Source organism: Lolium rigidum, chromosome 3, assembly GCF_022539505.1.
Source record: "Lolium rigidum isolate FL_2022 chromosome 3, APGP_CSIRO_Lrig_0.1, whole genome shotgun sequence".
In the NCBI taxonomy this organism is placed as follows: Eukaryota; Viridiplantae; Streptophyta; class Magnoliopsida; order Poales; family Poaceae; genus Lolium; species Lolium rigidum.
Window position 1 is genome coordinate 145,334,013 of NC_061510.1, and position 9,734 is coordinate 145,343,746.

Below are 9,734 nucleotides of genomic sequence, written 5' to 3' on the forward strand. Positions count from 1 at the left end.
ACTAAAGCCATGCATCATGGTGGAAGTTTCAGTTTGGACATAAAACCTCAATCTCTTATGAGAATATTAACTGTTGTTGAATGCTTAAGCATTAAAAGAGGAGTCCATTATCTGTTGTCTATGTTGTCCCGGTATGGGTGTCTAAGTTGAAGAATGATCAAAAGCGAGAAATCCATTGCGAACTTTCTCCTTAGACCCTTGTACAGGCGGCATAGAGGTACCCCTTTGTGACACTTGGTTGAAACATATGTTATGCAATGATGATCAGTGTTAACCCAAGCTAATTAGGACAAGGTGCGAGCACTATTAGTACACTATGCATGAGGCTTGCAACTTGTAAGATATAATTTACATGATACATATGCTTTATTACTACCGTTGACAAAATTGTTTCATGTTTTCAAAATAAAAGCTCTAGCACAAATATAGCAATCGATGCTTTCCTCTTTGAAGGACCTTTCTTTTACTTTTATGTTGAGTCAGTTCACCTATCTCTCTCCATCTCAAGAAGCAAACACTTGTGTGAACTGTGCATTGATTCCTACATACTTGCATATTGCATTTGTTATATTACTCTACATTGACACTATCCATGAGATATACATGTTATAAGTTGAAAGCAACCGCTGAAACTTAATCTTCCTTTGTGTTGCTTCAATACCTTTACTTTGATTTATTGCTTTATGAGTTAACTCTTATGCAAGACTTATTGATGCTTGTCTTGAAGTACTATTCATGAAAAGTCTTTGCTTTATGATTCATTTGTTTACTCATGTCATTACCATTGTCTTTGATCGCTGCATTCATTACATATGCTTACAATAGTATGATCAAGTTTATGATGGCATGTCACTCCAGAAATTATCTTTGTTATCGTTGACCTGCTCGGGACGAGCAGGAACTAAGCTTGGGGATGCTGATACGTCTCCGACGTATCGATAATTTCTTATGTTCCATGCTACATTATTGATGATATCTACATGTTTTATACACATTATATGTCGTATTTATGCATTTTCCGGCACTAACCTATTAACAAGATGCCGAAGAGCCAGTTGCTGTTTTCTGCTGTTTTTGGTTTCAGAAATCCTACAAAGGAAATATTCTCGGAATTGGACGAAATCAACGCCCAGGGTCCTATTTTGCCACGAAGCTTCCAGAAGTCCGAGGGAGAGTCGAAGTGGGGCCACGAGGTGGCGACACACCAGGGCGGCGCGGCCCAGGCCCTGGCCGCGCCGGCCTGTGGTGTGGGCCCCTCGTGACGCCCTTTGACCTGCCCTTCCGCCTACTTAAAGCCTCCGTCGCGAAACCCCCAGTACCGAGAGCCACGATACGGAAAACCTTACTGAGACGCCGCCGCCACCAATCCCATCTCGGGGGATTCAGGAGATCGCCTCCGGCACCCTGCCGGAGAGGGGAATCATCTCCCGGAGGACTCTTCACCGCCATGGTCGCCTCCGGAGTGATGAGTGAGTAGTTCACCCCTGGACTATGGGTCCATAGCAGTAGCTAGATGGTCGTCTTCTCCTTATGTGCTTCATTGTTGGATCTTGTGAGCTGCCTAACATGATCAAGATCATCTATCTGTAATTCTATATGTTGTGTTTGTCGGGATCCGATGGATAGAGAATACTATGTTATGGTGATTATCAATCTATTACCTATGTGTTGTTTATGATCATGCATGCTCTTCGTTATTAGTAGAGGCTCGGCCAAGTTTTTGCTCTTAACTCCAAGAGGGAGTATTTATGCTCGATAGTGGGTTCATGCCTCCATTAAATGCGGGACGAAGTGATGAGAAAGTTCTAAGGTTGTGGATGTGATGTTTCCACTAGGGATAAAACATTGATGCTATGTCCAAGGATGTAGTTATTGATTACATTACGGACCATACTTAATGCAATTGTCTGTTGTTTGCAACTTAATACTGGAAGGGGTTCGGATGATAACCTGAAGGTGGACTTTTTAGGCATAGATGCATGCTGGAGAGCGGTCTATGTACTTTGTCGTAATGCCCAATTAAATCTCACTATATTTATCATATCATGTATGTGCATTGTCATGCCCTCTCTATTTGTCAATTGCCCGACTGTAATTTGTTCACCCAACATGCTATTTATCTTATGGGAGAGACACCTCTAGTGAACTATGGACCCCGGTCCTATTCTTTACATCGAATACAATCTACTGCAATACTTGTTCTTTACTGTTTTCTGCAAACAATCATCTTCCACACAATACGGTTAATCCTTTGTTACAGCAAGCCGGTGAGATTGACAACCTCACTCTGTTTCGTTGGGGCAAAGTACTTTGGTTGTGTTGTGCGGGTTCCACATTGGCGCCGGAATCCCCGGTGTTGCGCCGCACTACATCCCGCCGCCATCAACCTTCAACGTGCTTCTTGGCTCCTCCTGGTTCGATAAACCTTGGTTTCTTTCTGAGGGAAAACTTGCTACTGTCTGCATCACACCTTCCTCTTGGGGTTCCCAACGGACGTGTGTTAATTGCACGCATCATAACTCAAACAAAAGATCATGAAATAATTGTGCACTGAAAGCAACTGTTTGTTTTTAGCATAGAGAAAGCATAGCAAAGTGGTATTCAGCTTGTCCTTTATGAAGTAGCAAAACATAAATGCTAGCACACCTAGAAAGTTCAAAGGCTGACTAGATACAAGTAATTTGAGAACAAGCAATAGCATAATCATGAATCAATCAATAATAAATTTTGAACTATTCACATTAAACTCAGAAGGATAACTATGCTCTCTTAATTGGTGCATAAAGTAAGAAGATGAAGACTCAACATAAAAGTAAAATAAAGGCCCTGCGCAGAGGGAAGCAAGATTATTCATGTGCTAGAGATTTTTATTTTGAATGCAATAGAGGTGTTGAAAATATATTTTAAGAGGTATGCATGTCTATGTCAATGAATGGTATAAAATGTTCTATCATCCTTTCATGTTTAATGGCTTCAAGAGCAGACCCATAGAGAGAACAATAAAGTTCCTCTTCTCCTTTGTTTAAACAAGCTAAGTTCATGATTTCTCAAGTACATAGTGTTAGAAGATTTAGATTGTTGATTTAATTTATATTTAGTGGGTGGGCACTCGCGCCTGCTCTTTTGCAAAATTAAGGACTAGCACATGATGCATGCTAGTCAAAGTGTGAAGCCATAATAAACATGAAAAAGATGATAAAGCATTCAACACTTCATCATGACTTAAAACAAAAGATAGAACATGTAATAATCTCTGAAGTTTTAAAGGTAGCACACAAGCAATTCACTTTGGAGTGGCGGTGAAATACCACATATAGGTAGGTATGGTGGGCACAACAGGCAAAATTTGGTTTTTGGGAGTTGGATGCACGAGTAGAGCTCATACTCAGTACAGGTGAAGGCTAGCAAAAGACTGTGAGCGACCAACTAAGAGAGCAATAATGACCATAATCATGCATAGCGACAAAACATTATTAATCAAAGCATAAAGTGATATTACAAGTCAAAAACTAAATGATCATAGAGGCTTTAGGTGACTGGTTTGTAGTCATAACATGATGTAAAGATGTGCCAAGTCAACCCAATAAAGCATCAAAGGAGAATACCGTAATATTATACTTTGTATGATGGAAACAACACATGATTCTTTGAATGGCACATTAAGCACTCTCAGCTATTTGACACAAGTCATGCTACAACAATAAACACTAAGCATATTATAAAAATAACATCCAACATGACATGCCAAAGTCTATGCCACAGTCTAAACAAGCTTCTTTTTTACATCACTATAAGTATGAAACATTTTACTTGTCTCCAACACCAATCGACTTATTTGAAACAACTATCATAGATAATAATCAATAAAGACTAGAGAGATAACATACCTAACTAAATATCTAAACAAAATACGAGTGAAAAACTAGAGCCAAACGTAGTACTAGCAAAAGAGAACAATAGGAGTGAACAATAGGAGTGAAAACTAGAGTGTTCTATGCAATTAAAACAGAGTGTGTCATTCTCCAAAAAAATATGCTGGGATCCAACCATATGCTACAGCAAAAAAAAAACTAAAAAAAAAGACGCTCCAAGAACAATACATAGCATATGAAGCAATAAAAATATAGCGTCTAGAAAGATGATCTCATACTTTGTTGATGAAGAGGGGGTGCCTTGGGCATCCCCAAGCTTTGAAGCTTGTACCTCTTGGATTTTTCTTGGGGTGACATGGGCATCCCCAAGCTTGAGCTTTTGTCCATACTTCATTTTATCGCATCATTCTTCTCTCCCTACACTTGAAAACTTCCTTCATACAAAACTTCACACAATTCTCATTAGCAGCATTAGTGTAATCAAAATAACAAATTCACTTGGATTCAGTTCTAACATATGTCAAGCATCCATTAAAACAATAGATATTGTAGCAACTTCTTCAAAAAGTTCTTTCTCTCAATAGAACTAAAAAAAAGATTAAGTGGCAAATGCAAATAGTGGCAGAAATTTATCAAAACAGAACAATAGGTAAAGATCGATTTTTTAGAAAAGTGTAAAACTAATGAAACTTATATAATAACATGGGGCTTATGCTAAAAAATTGGCAACTCAAATTTACTTTCTGGTTGGGAATACGAATTTTTTATGACAGCACAAAATCCGTTTCAGGACAGCAACTTCCCCAAATCTTACTTTCTTCCTATTAGAGTGTAATATCCCAGGTTTAGAGACAATTAAATGAGAGAACACCAAAGTGTGCATTGCATTCATGCATAGAAAATCCGGGGAATTTTCGCGCTTTCAAATAAAACTTACCACGATGATCGAAGTTTCACTTGACTTGCTAGAAGCTGAAGTAGATCATCAAGTCAAGCGCTATAAACTTCACTCGTGATCTTTGCTAAAACCTTGTTTTGGGTAGAGATCATTTGATCTTTGGGGTAGATCAAATAGAAGTAGATTTACACCAAACAACAACTTAAGTAAGGGTCAATTACATGATCCTATAAAAAGGATCTCAACATGACATTCCTTACAACAACACATGAATAATTATTCAATCCTAAATTAAAGAACACAATTAATTAAGAAACTATTCTTTACTTATCTTATCCATGTCTTCTACTAAATAAATGTTCCTACCATGAGTCATGGTATAGCTTTTCCATTACAATACTGGAATCCATGTCAAGAGAATTCATATTCATTCTTCATTAAACCTTGACCATTCCAACCTTGCTTCCCAACTCATATCTTTAAACCTTAGAGAAAGGAGAGAATCATCAATATGCTTATATCATCCATTAAATAGAACCTAGCTAAATATTTAAACCTTGTCCAAGGGAGGTAATTGTTGATACTAACCAATGTTATAATAAATAAAAGTCAAGTACTAAACTCTAATTGACTTAGTAAGAAACTATTTCTAGTAATTATAGAGAGGCAAGTGTTGTGATCATTACAACTTGGTAATGATCATAAACTCTAGAGAGCCCTACCTATCTCATAAGAGCTCAACCTAATGAGGTATACTCAAGTATATGGACTTATATTTGATCTTGGAGAGAGAACCATGAATTATTAGAAGGTCATACTTTGATCATCACAAATTGAGTGATGATCATAAACCTTAAGAATCTAAGTGAGGGTGTTGAGAGAAGTATTAAAGAAGAGAGATTAGTGAGGAATAAGTGGATCATGTCTAATGCATGATCTTACTTTATAAATTGAGTTGATAAGTTAAACCTATACATATGATCAATAGATCTCATTCTTCACATGAAATAATAAGTAACTCATTAGTAGTTAACCAAACCAATACTCATGCCTAGTTATACTTCAATTTAGTGAAGCTTATGAAAAACCCTAAACCTTTCAAATAGAATCCATCCCACATAGAATATTATGTCCTAACTTGTGTATCATGGATCACAAGTATAAACCAATCCATATACACTTATAAATTAAATGCCTTTGGTGAGTAGAATGAAACCAATACCCTATTTTACTTTGCTATTCAAATACCTTGTTGAGTGAACCAAATGATATAGTAGGGTATAAAAATAAAGTCACCTTAACAAGTGAGTTAACCATAATAAGCTTAGGATCTATTTTAAATAATTCAAGTAGTAGTTGCTAAGCAAGAATAGAGAATATAGAGTTGATCCAACCATCTTCATAAACCCTTAGAAGTAATTCTCCACATGAAATCATGAACCAATCCTATTCTCCACACCATTTACTTTAAACTCTAGTCAAAATTAAAATAGATATGAACAATCAATGTTGTTAAGCACATTAGTTAAACCTAATAATATTTTCTCCATTCACTTGTTATTAAATTTCAAATCATTTGAATAGATCTGGTTCCTAAATTAAAAAAAAAGGGGAAATTGAAATAAATAACTAAACCATTTATATTTTACTCAAGCTTCACAAGATATTAATTAAATCCTAAACTAAATAATTGTTTAAATAACAAGATTATACAGTGAGCTTGGTTATCAAGTTATACTGATATTCAAATAATTTAGAACCTGCAAAACAAAGCAGAATTCAAATTTGAATTCAAATAGCAAATTCAACACAGAAAATAGTAAAGAGAGAAAAAGAAAAGGAGGCTTACCTGGCCGTCCAGCCCAGCCACGCAGCCCAACGCAGCAGCCCACCATCGGCCCATCCTCGCACAGAACCAGTCCAGATACCGTTTCGGTGTCTTTAAAATTCGTGCAAAGGAGAGACGTCGTCGTCGTCTACCTCTCCGAGCTCGACACCGCGGCAGCGCCAGTAGACGCCGTTCTCGTCGACGATAGGGATGCCCGGACGCGGCAGAAGGTTCCAGAGCCTTGCCCTAATTGTTTCACGTCCGAGTCTATCCAAGGGGAGAAAAGATCTTCGCCAGAACACCTTCCAGAGACCGACACCTCCCGACCGTCGTCGTCGCCGTGTCGATGCCTCAGAGCTTCCCTCGACCTATAAATAGGGAGGGAAGAACCTCCGTGATGTCCTTGTTCTTCGCCGCCCATCCATTCTCTCTAAATCGCTCTCTATCTCTCACTGGAAACACCGCCATGGCCGGCCAGCTCTCCGGCTAGCCGTCGATAGAAGCCACCCCGGAGTCCACCGTTAGGTCGAGGAGATGCGCCCTGGTGTGTAGATCTTCCGGGAGCAAGCGGGCATCAAGGGAGTTCGGAACCGGGAGGATTTCACCGTTCCCTTTCACTCGGGTTCGCCGGGAAACGGTCAATCGCCGCCGTCTCCGTCAACAATCGTCGTCGCCGACCACACCAGCAGGTTCAGGGTGAGTTTGCGCGCCGTTAGAGCATACTCTCGCTTCCTAGCATCACCTGTAGCATCTGATTCGATTCTCGCCGGAGTAAAACCGCCGCAGCATCCCTTTGCCGGCGATGCTCCGATGAGTCCCTGCGGAAACCACCACCACCATTCGTCTCGCCTTGCAGTACTCGTTCGAATACACCTATTCGCGCGTCCTGGGAGGCTCTGTAGCGCTAGCGCCGCCGTGATTTGGTCGCCGGCGTTTAACCGCCGGCAACGCCAACGTGGCGGTGGGGTCCCGTGTGCCTGTTGACTGGTCGTTGCCATCGTGGCAAGCCGACCTAGTCAACGACCCCACTGTCCGTGACTAAGGTTAGATCCAGATCGGTACCTCTAGTATTTTTGCTTTAATTCAAATTCCGGAAAATAGCTGAAACTTTACGAAATAGATTAAATTCATTTCAACTCAGAAAAATATGAATAATATATCAAAATGCTCACAAAAATAAACTCTATTCAAATAAAATATAAAACAAAAATGTGTGTCAAAATAAAAATTCACTTATTTTTAATCTTATTAATTATGCCATTTCATTTATTTAAAATACAATTTGAATTCAATAATTAGTGAAGTTATAAAAATTAAATTTTAACTATTCAGTAACTAAGTAAAATGTTAAGATTAATTTTATTTACCATATTTGCATTAACTTAATTATTAGTGGTAATTCATAAACCCTAATTTGCAAATTACCATTTACCATTTTCTTTAAATAGCAATAAAGCAAGAAAATATTAAAAGCCAATATCATTTTGGTAGCTTAACAATTATTTACTTAAACATTCTTTAGTTAACAAGTTAATTATTTTAAACTCTAATAACAATTATTAAACCACGATTCTTAATTAAACCAAAATAGGAGTTACCCTAATTATTAATACTTGTGGAAAATTAATAAAATGTTAAACCAATACTAATTTTGATTCAAAGTAATGAGTTACCACACCTCTATTATCAATTATTATGTTAGGAATTGTATCATAACTTAGAAACCCTAGTTTTAATTTAAGTAAGACATTGATCCCATTATTTCATGTGATCATACCAACTTAGAAGCAATTCCAAAACCCTAATTATTTGTCACATGTGATCATGTGAGATCTACTTGACATATAGAACCTTAATAAGAAACCAATGAATGCATGCTTATGATCCACTAGCATAAACCCAAGTCACATGAAATTGTCATTTCATGTTCCTATTCTTAATTAAAATCTATATGATTCACTAGTATCACCTAGGTATAAACTCTAGCTTGTTACCACATATTAGCACCATTGATCATCAATCCTATATACCACACCATTAGGATAAACCTTAACCATCAAAACCTAGTAGAACTATAATGATGAACCCTAGTATCAACCTTGTGTAGTAATTCACAACCCATGCTCCTATTCCACTAAACCCTACTTAGGAAATGATAAGCCACTTAGCTTAGAAACCATTAGAGATTATTTAGTAAAGCAAATGTGAAGCCATAGTAAAACTAATAGCAAACCTAGAGAACTATCTTAATAACCATCCTTTAATATGGTGTATATGGGAAACCATGGTAATAACCCTATCAATACTTGCTACATATAAACCCATTCTACTTAAAGAACCAACTAGTTCCTATTAGTGGAACTAAATGAATTCAATAGTAAACCCTAGAAAGCCATAGCTCCTATATATGTATAGTTCATATTCTTATTTAACTCTGTTCTTCAAAAGTTATTCTTTTGAAGTACAAATGTTAATCAGACCTTAGAAGCCTTAATCCTTCTTTGAAATACTAAATGTTTCTTAAACAACATGTTCTTCAAAAGTTATTCTTTTGAAGTATAGTGTAATTAATCATCAACCATGTCCTGTAGAACTAAAAATTGACAACTGTTCTTCACATATTATTCCACCACTATTCTTTATGTGTATGATTGTTATAATGTCTTATATCATTTGATTATGATGCTAATATAACCAAACCCTAATAAGAACCTTGTTTGAGAACCATTCTAAAAGTGCAACCAACCCTAAAGAAATCTTTACAACTCACACATCCTAAATCATCGAGGTTAGGTTACGCTCGGGACGATTGCATCTCATACTATGCATTATAGCATCTTTGCCGATTCTTTAAACATTGTCCTTACCGGACGATGATGGTATTTCAGAATTTGGAGTTATCACGTATCGAAGCTTTTGCCTGCATAATCTTGCAGTCAAGAAAGGCAAGTTCATCACTTGCTCATGTCATTTGATTATTTTTATCAAATTATATGCAAAGTACTATACTTATCACTCATGCATTGAAAAGCAAAGTATTATTTTACAATTATGAATATGACTATGTGGTGGGCAATGGAACCATGGTATGTGTTGATATGGTGGAGGTTCCATTGCATGGGTTATATCACCCTAG